This window comes from Panthera uncia, chromosome D1 (genome assembly GCF_023721935.1).
Source record: "Panthera uncia isolate 11264 chromosome D1, Puncia_PCG_1.0, whole genome shotgun sequence".
NCBI classification, from domain to species: domain Eukaryota; kingdom Metazoa; phylum Chordata; class Mammalia; order Carnivora; family Felidae; genus Panthera; species Panthera uncia.
Window position 1 is genome coordinate 50,431,750 of NC_064808.1, and position 10,373 is coordinate 50,442,122.

Below are 10,373 nucleotides of genomic sequence, written 5' to 3' on the forward strand. Positions count from 1 at the left end.
TTAGCACAGGTCTGGACACAACTTTACGCAGTGTTAGACATCAGACTGTCCAGTGTTCTAATGACATGAACACTAGCATCTCCCTGTCCCTATTCCCTCGAGTTGGACGACCCTTTCCTCCAATCAATGTTTAAAGCTCTACAGCTATCCTTTTCTCAATTTTGTCTCTCTACTTGGAGCTGTAGTTCTTGGTGTAACTGACATCTTCCTTGGTAATATAAAAGTTCATGAGGAAAAATATCAAAGTCTTAGACATTTTGAACATTCATCACTTCACACAGAAAAAAAAAAAAAGCCAGATACTTATATCTCAAAGTTGGTTTAATGATTTTCCTCTCTCAGTTTCTCCATTCAACATCGCTTCTAAATGCACATCTGAACTACACTTTACATGTTTTGGGCTAACCCACAGACCTTCCACCAAAATTATGTTTAGTGGAATGATGTACCTGTTAGAATAATGTATAGTCTGGTGGGTATTAATCTCTGCATGTTTGGATTCTCAAACATGAATATCTAAGGTGTACATTCTCATTCTCTTATACACAAGGTGGAATGAAAACTCTAAGATAAAAGTACTACTTCTCCTAAAACTGTTTTCATATTGAATAAACTTGACACACAATATTGCATAAATTTAAGGTGTACAGAAAGTATTACTTTGCTACACTTATATATTGTAATATGATTGCTGTTGTAGCAATATTTATCATGTTACATAATTATAGTATAATATTATTGCCTGTATTCCTTATACTGTACACTAGATCTCTATGGCCTATTTACTACTCATTTGAAGTTTGTACCCTTAAACACTATCAATCTTATCCCTCCACCCTCCATCCTTTGGTAACTACCATTCTACTTTCTGTTTTTTACAGGTTTGATATTTTTTAGATTCCACATGCAAGTGATACATACAGTTCTTTTCTTTCTCTAACTGACTCATCTTGTGCTAACTGTTTAAATGGATATTTTGAAGGTACTATGTAAAGTTTCCTCTAAGTGGAGGTCTTATTCATTTAGTAGTCAGCTGCCAGTATGTGACTCTTCAACTTCTTGCCTTATGTTCTTTGCTGGGCTCCCTGAAATTGCTAAAGATATAATGTTGCCTCTCTTGCAAGTCAAAAGATAACAAAGATACTTTGAGTTTCCTGTCCTCATGGTTCCTTGAAGTATTACATCCTGCACAAACATACCTACCTGCCTAAGCCTACACACATTCTTACATAAACCTACATACTTCCAAAGGTGAAGGAAAGATGTATGCATTTAAATACAAAAAGAAAGAAAAAACAGAGGTTTGTAGCACTTTGCCCAGAGAATCCCATGCTTGGAGTGTTTGACTGTATTAGAGATACCAGTCATTTAGAACCACACTCCTAAATATAAAATTTACCTCTCACATTCCATTTTATTATATACTTCATTCCACATATCATTTCATTCTCTCATTTTACTGCATTTCACATTTTGTTAATCTATTTCATATGCATCTGCTAAGCATCTTTTATGTGTTTGTTATTCTGCTTGTCTCAGTAGGAAATGCAAAAGTGAGCAACAATCAGTAACCTAATAGGACTTATATAGGAGAAAGCACGGTATAAGGAAATGAGAAATTATGTGGAAAGGGAGTGAATATTATACCTGTTTTAGAACTATCAGTTCTGCAAGCTCCCAAATGGAATATTGTTAAAATGACTGAAGCTAGTACTAGAAATTTAATTCACCAGAAAGTTTCCATATGGGCCCAAGGAAAAACTGCGGGCAAGTAAGAGGGTCTCTTTTTAAAATCCGAAACAGAAATCAACGCTTTCTGTCCCAAGTGGCAGAAGATAGTTTCTTATCAATGAGGAAATTAAGCAAATCTTGAATTCTTATTTATCAAATAGTCTTTAGTGGAAATTCCAAGAGGACTCTAGATTTGGTGACTTTAAAATCCCTATAGATATGAAATTCTGGGTATCCAGAAATTAAAAAAAAAAAAAGTGATTGCCAATGTGGACAATCTACCAAACATTTTTGTGTGCTTTAAGAGGTAAATTATAAAAAAATTAAAACTTTCTAAATTAAAAAAAATAAAATAGTAACATAAAAAATTGTAGAAATATATGTAGCGACTCTGTGAGCATATGCTCCTCACTGGGTAACTTCATATCATTTTTAAAATTTTTTCTGTTCTCTGTTCATGTACAGCCTAGAGTCTTTCATTGTGAATAGAGGTGCTTTTAGTCTGGATCCATTCCAACCAGACTATTAGGCAACTGCCAACATCTAAACTGAGGCAGCAAGACCAAGGTTTTAAAAGATGAGTTAGAACAAGAAACGATTGAGGGTGCCATGGTACAACATGACCCTGAGCTTTAAGTAAGGAAAGGATTTTATAAGACAGTGGTGCACAATAATCAAGAAATTGCACTGGGGAAGAGGAATGACACACAGGGAAAGGCAAAGCATCTCTGAAATGCATTGTGGTATATAAAATAATGAAGAGCATCTTCTTCTGAAGACATTTGAGAAATCAATGTTTATAGGAAAATGATAAAATGAGTTGCCATCTAAAAGTTATTAGCATGGGGGCGCCTGGGTGGCGCAGTCGGTTAAGCGTCCGACTTCAGCCAGGTCACGATCTCGCGGTCCGTGAGTTCGAGCCCCGCGTCAGGCTCTGGGCTGATGGCTCGGAGCCTGGAGCCTGTTTCCGATTCTGTGTCTCCCTCTCTCTCTGCCCCTCCCCCGTTCATGCTCTGTCTCTCTCTGTCCCAAAAATAAAAATAAAAAAATGTTAAAAAAAATAATAATAAAAATAAAAGTTATTAGCATGTTTAAGTATATGGTTGAAAAGCTTTCCATAGATTGTCAACCAATAATCTGATAAATCACATAATAAAAGTCAGTTATCACTCTTCTTACATGAGAAAACGAGAGCTCAGATCAGTGAGTAAAAAGTTACACATCTAGTCAGTGGCCAGAATGGTATACCTGGGATTCAAATAAATAAAGATTCCTTCTTATCTTATTCCAAGAGAAATAGTCTTAAGTTCTTTGGTATATAACACCACACTGAACTGTGAGCTATATAAGGTTTTTGTAAAGTGTTTTGAAAAATACATTATATTAACAACTTGATCTTCCCCTAAGAAATTTTCAGAAGAAATAATAAAAACATAATTCATATCAATTATTCACTGTAGTTCAACAAAATAACAAATAAGTAAATAATTGTGTTACCAGCTCTCAGTACATAAAGTTAAGAAGACAAATAAAACTCTTCAACAAACTCAGAGGAATTAATAATCTAGTATCAGAGGGAGATACACACGTGGCTAAAAATAGATTAATTCTGCTGGGGTGAATAAAGGGAAGGATTGTAAAAGTAGGTGGAGTTTCCATTGAAACTTACAGTTTGTCAAATGAAGACACGTACTGGTTTTCTATGTGGGAGAAGATTCTTGAACATAGACTTTAAGAAAAAATATCAGTGGGCATAATCTGAAAATAATGAGCTAGGAGTAACTGAAATGATGGGCGAATAGGACAGTGCTTGAGAAGTTCATACTTTGGTCAGGATCAATCTTTGGACCTGTGGAACAGAGAAGAGAGAGTGGATCAAAGCTACTACTTTGGTGAAATATAATGCTATAAGAATGATAAATTATTTTATAAATTCCCCCCAAATAACTACCGTCATCATAGATCAGCTAGGTATGTTAGAAGGTATTCTCAAAAGGCTCTTATATGTGACACTCTCAGTATCCAAAAGGGGGATCTGTTGCCAAGGTAAATTAATCCCAGGAAACACTGGCCAATATCTGAGTCCCTACCATTTTCAGGGCATAAGCAGGAAGGGAATTGCAAAGAATGAAACACACTTATCCTTGTTCAAATAACCCACTAATATGGATGTCTGGATCCCAGAGGACACTATTTTGGCACCAGCACAGGATGTGAGGATTGACACAACAGAGCTGAAAGTAGACTGAATAAGTCAATTTACCTGTATAACTAAGATAAACAGAAAAAAAGTGGGGATGCAGATAGTGCCTGAAGGCTGATGGCAGTCATATACGAGAGGATGAAGACAAAAGTTAGTGAAGCACATCTGAATACAGGAGACACACTTTCACTTGAAACAAAGCACAAACTCACAAAAATGAGTCATCTCAAAATGTTTTAATTCATCAAATATTAAAGGAGAGAATTACAGGAAATTCATACTCCAGGGAAGTGGCATTAAGTAAGTATATGGACAATGTCTGGGAGGGCTTAGAGAAGGCAGTGAGTGACACATGTCATTCCCTCATGATAAGAATCAAAGTTCTGGAGCCAACTTCTGTATCTCCACAGGAGACCCATTCATGACACAAAACCAGCTTGAACTGTGTCAGGTAGAAACAAGAGAAATAATACATATCTAAGTATTAAGCAATTGAGGAAACTCAGAGGCACTGAATGTGAGTGGAATACCATTTCTTCTTTACTTGGAAAACAGTATTGTTCTAATTAAGGTCCTGTAATTATGGCTTGACACATCCTTCTCACTCAGGTGAGGCCAAGAAACTGCCAGAAACTCCATAATGCAAAACTAAGGTTCCAGTCAGTTCAGAGACAACAGGACCCAGGATATGAATACCCCATAATTCAATTGAAAATTTGGAGAATGTGAAATCCAAACTTATTCCTGCAGTAACTATTTACAGTCCCAGAGGAGCTAAGATGACAGAACAGCATGGAAGCTTTTTGTGTGTCTCACGTCCATGAAATACAGCCAGACCAACATTAAACCATCCTACACACCTAGAAAACTGATTGGAGGATTAAAACAACAATCTGCACAACCTGAACCACAGAATTCAGCAGGTACGCAGCGCACAGAGCTGAACGTGGGGAGACTGAAGCCGTGAAAGGTAGGGAACAGCTTTTGTGGGCAGAGAGAGGATGGAGACTGGGGGGAGGGGGTGGGAGCATACGGGAAAAGCACCCCCTCCCCAAAAGCAGCTGGAGAGAAAGTGGAAAATTGGAAACAGCCACAGGGACTAAACTAAAAAGGGAGAAAGGAGAAAGGAGAGGGTTTAAATTCCATTAAGACTGTAAACAAGGGAAGCGCAAAGGCTGGAACTCCTCAGCTTGATACCTGGCGGTGCACTGGTGGGAAGGGCAAATCCCCAGGAGCAGAGTGGGGTCCAGGAGGTTCTCGGGCCACATGGGAAAAAGCAGTTCCACTGCTGGGAGGACATTTGGTAGAGACTGGTGAAGCCACCTGGTCCCAGCAGACTCCAGAAAATGGCCACATTCGTTGGTGCTGGAACAAGGTCATTAAGTGTGAAGCCTGGTGCCAGATGTGTGTTGTGATTTTCCATAAACCCTGCAACACTGTTGCTACTCTGTCTCACAAACTTTTTCTGGGACGGGCTGGCACCTGGCCACAGTCTCCGGGCACAGGCAGCAGCAGGGTCCAGCAAGCATTCCTGGGTGCAGCCAATATTTGGCCATTGCTCATTCGGCCATTGCTCAGTGACACCCTCCCACAGAGGGGCAGAGCTGGTCAAAGCCGCAGTCCTTTGGAAGTAAGGGGCCGGGGAAAATAGCCGCATCTGAGACAAAACTCGGGAGAGAGGTACTGCCTGGGGCCTGGTCACAGAGAGTGAAAAAGCGGAGAGTCGATGAGAGCTGACGACAGAGGACCAGGGCATGATTGCTGATCTGGGAGAACAGACTGGGTAGCTGGGTGATGCCATTTTCACCGCTCCCACGCATGCGCGTATGCACCTACAAGCACCGAAACAATCCACCCAAGTAGGCTAGCAGTGCCATCTAGTGGAGAGCAGAGCTGTTACACTGAGCCCCACCCAAATGGGCCAACTTTGGTCTTCAAACACAAGTCTCACTGACGACTTGATTTATGGACTATAAAGAGCTACATAGACTCACTTCTAAGGGAAAACAAAGCAATTTCAGTCCTACTTCAATCTGTTAGCAAGTTCATCTATTCAATTTTCTTTCTTTTTTTTCTTTTTATCTTTTACAATTCTTGAATACAGAAAGAAAAATTCATTTTTATTTCCAATTTTTATTAAAATATTATGATATTAAAAATATTTTTTAAGTTTTATTACAATATTTTTTACTTTTGTGTAATTTTTTTCAATTTATACTTTACTTCCATCATTTTATTTTAGTCTATTTCAGTGTATTCACCTTTTCAAATTTTCAATTTCCTTTTTTTCTTTTTCTTTCTTTTTTCATCTCTTTTTCCTTCCTTTTCTTTTTCTTGAATGCAGAAAGAGAAAAACTTCATTTTTACTTTCAATTTCTATTAAAAATATTCTTATTTAATTTTCATTACTGTATTTTTGCTTTTATGGCAATTTTTTCAAATTCTATTTTACTTCCATAATTTTATTTTAGTCTACTACAGTGTATTCACTTTTTCAAATTTTCAAACGATTTCTTTTTTCTTTTTTTATCTTTTTCCTCTTTTTCATTTTTTCTTGAATACAGAAAACAAAAATATTCATATTCATTTTTAATTTTTATGGAAAATATTTTTCTTTAATTTTTTCTACAATGTTCTTTACTTTTGTGTATATTTTTTCTAATTTATTTTACCCTCATCATCTCATTTTAGTCTACTTCAGTGTATCCATTTTTTCAAATTCTCAAACGATTTCTTTTTTGTTTCTTTTCTCCCCCGTCTTTTTTCTTTCTCTAATCTGTCAAACAACTTTCACTACCCAGACCAAAACACACGTAGACCAACACCCAGACCAAAACTCGTCATCTATTCGATTTGTGTGTTTTTTTAATTTTTAATTTTAATATTTTTTAAATTTTCATTCCAATTTTTCTACCTCCTTAAATCCTTTTCTCCCTTCAAAATGACAAAACAAAGTAATTCATTCCAAAAGAAAGAGCACGAAGAAACGACAGCCAGGTATTTAACCAACACAGACACAAGCAAGATGTCTGAACCAGAATTTAGAATCACGATAATAAGAATACTAGCTGGAGTTGAAAACAGATTAGACTCCCTTTCTGAAGAGATAAAAGAAGTAAAAAATAGCCAGCATGAAATTAAAAATGCTATAACTGAGCTGCAATCACAGATCGATGCAGCGGTGGCAAGGATGGATGAGGCAGAACAGAGAATCAGCGATATAGATGACAAACTTATACAGAATAACGAAGCAGAAAAATAGTGGAAGATTAAGGCAAAAGAGCACGATTTAAGAATTAGAAAATCAGTGGGGCGCCTGGGTGGCTCAGTCGGTTAAGCGTCCGACTTCGGCTCAGGTCACGATCTCACGGTATGTGGGTTCGAGCCCCATGTCGGGCTCTGTGCTGACTGCTCAGAGCCCACGGCCTGTTTCAGATTCTGTGTCTCCCTCTCTCTCTGACCCTCCCCCATTCATGCTCTGTCTCTCTCTGTCTCAAAAATAAATAAACGTTAAAAAAAAAAAAGAATTAGAAAATCAGTGACTCATTAAAAAGGAACAACATTAGAATCATAAGGGTCCCAGAAGAGGAAGAGAGAGAATAGGGGTAGAAGGGTTATGTGAGCAAATTATAGCAGAAAACTTTCCTAACCTGGGGAAAGACACAGACATCAAAATCCAGGAAGCACAGAGGACCCCCAGTAGATTCAACAAAAACCAACGATTAACAAAGCATATCCTAGTCAAATTCACAAAATACTCAGGCAAGGAGAGAATCATGAAGCAGCAAGGGAAAAAAAGTCCCTAACCTACAAGGGAAGACAGATTAGGTTTGCAGCAGACCTATCCACAGAAACCGGGCAGGCCAGAAAGGAGTGGCAGGATATATTCAGTGTGCTGAATCAGAAAAATATGCAGCCAAGAATTCTTTATCCAGCAAGGCTGTCATTCAAAATAGAAGGAGAGATAAAAAGTTTCTGAGACAAACAAAAAGTGAGTTTGTGACCAGTAAACCAGCCCTGCAAGAAATTTTAAGGGGGGACTCTGAGGGGAGAAAAGATAAATACACACACACACACACACACACACACACACACACACACACACAAATAAATAAATACCAAAAGCAACAAAAGATTAGAAAGGACCAGAGAACACCACAAGAAACTCCAACTCTACAAACATCATAATGGCAGTAAATTCCTATCTTTCAGTACTCACTCTAAATGTCAGTGGACTCAATGCTCTGATCAGAAGACATAGGGTAACAGAACAGATACGAAAACAAGATCCATCTATATGCTGTTTACAAGAGACCCACTTTAGACCTAAAGACACCTACAGATTGAAAGTAAGGGGATGGAGAACCATTTATCATGCTAATGGTGAACAAAAGAAAGCCTGAGTAGCCATACTTATATCAGACAATCTAGATTTAAAATAAAGACTGTATCAAGAGATGCAGAAGGGCATTATATCGTAATCAAGGGGTCTATCCACCAAGAAGACCTAACAATTGTAAACATTTATGTGCCAAATGTGGCAGCACCCAAATATATTAATCAATTAATCATAAACAACAAGAAACTCATTGATAGTAATACCATAATAGTAGGAGACTTCAACACCCCACTCACAGCAATGGACAGATCATCTCATCAAAAAATCAACAAGGAAACAATGGCTTTGAATGACATACTGGACCAGATGGACTTAACAGATATATTCAGAACATTTCATCCTAAAGCAGCAGAATATACATTCTTCTCCAGTGCACATGGAACATTCTCCAGAATAGACCATATACCAGTACACAAATCATCCCTAAGTACAAAAAGATCAAGATCATACCATGCATAATTTCATACCACAATGCTATGAAACTCGAAATCAATCACAAGAAAAAATTTGGAAAGGTAACAAATACTTGGAGACTAACGACATCCTACTAATGAATGAATGGCTAACCAAGCAGTTAAAGAGGAAATTAAGGGGCGCCTGGGTGGCTCAGTCGGTTGAGCGGCCGACTTCAGCTCGGGTCATGATCTCGCGGTCTGTGAGTTCGAGCCCCGCGTCGGGCTCTGTGCTGACAGCTCAGAGCCTGGAGCCCGTTTCAGATTCTGTGTCTCCTTCTCTCTCTGACCCTCCCCTATTCATGCTCTGTCTCTCTCTGTCCCAAAAATAAATAAACTTAAAAAAAATTTTTTTTTAAAAAGAGGAAATTAAAAAGTATATGGCAGCCAATGAAAATGATAACACCACAACCCAAAATCTCTGGAATGCAGCAAAGGCAATCATGAGAGGAAAGTATGTAGCAATCCAGGCCTTCCTAAAGAAGGAAGAAAGATCTCAGATACACAACCTAACCTTACGCCTTAAGGAGCAAGAACAGCAAATAAAACCCCAAACCAGCAGAAGACAGGAAATAATAATGATCAGAGCAGAAATTAATGCTATAGAACCCCCCCCCCAAAAAAAACAGTAGAACATATCAATGAAACCAGAAGCAGGTTCTTTGAAAGAATTAACAAAATAGATTAACCACTAGCCACTTTGATCAAGAAGAAAAAGGAAAGGACCCAAATAAATAAAACCAAGAATGAAAGAGGAAAGATCACAACCAACACAACAGAAATAGAAACAATAATGAGAATATTATGAGCAATTATATGCCAATAAAATGGGTAATCTGAAGAAATGGACAAATTCTTAGAAACATATACACTACCAAAACTGAAACAGGAAGAAATAGAAAATTTGAACAGACCCATAACCAGTAAGGAAATCGAATTAGTAATCAAAAATCGCCAAAAAACAAGAGTCCAGGGCCGGATGGCTTTCCAGGAGAATTTTGCCAAACATTTAAGGAAGAGTTAACACCTATTCTCTTGAAGCTGTTCCAAAAAATAGAAATGGAATGAAAACTTCCAAACTCTTTCTAGGAAGCCAGCATTACCTTGATTCCAAAACCAGAGACCCCACTAAAAAGAGAAGTATAGACCAATAACCGCTGATGAACATGGTTGCAAAAATCCTCATCAAGATAGTAGCCAACCAGATCCAACAATACACTAAAAAAGTTATTCACCACGACTAAGTGGGATTTATACCTGGGATGCAGGGTTGGTTCAATACCTGCAAAACAATTAACATGATCATCACATCAATAAAAGAAAGGACAAGAACCATATGATCTTCTCAATAGATGCAGAGAAAGCATTTGACAAAATACAGCACCCTTTCTTGATAAAAACCCTCAAGAAAGTAGGGATAGAAGGAGCATACTTCAAGATCATAAAAGCCATATATGAATGACCCAACGCTAATATCATCCTCAATGGGGAAAAACTGAGAGCTTTCCCCCTAAGGTCAGGAACAACACAGGGATGTCCACTCTCGCCACTGTTATTCAATATAGTATTGGAAGTGTTAGCCTCGGCA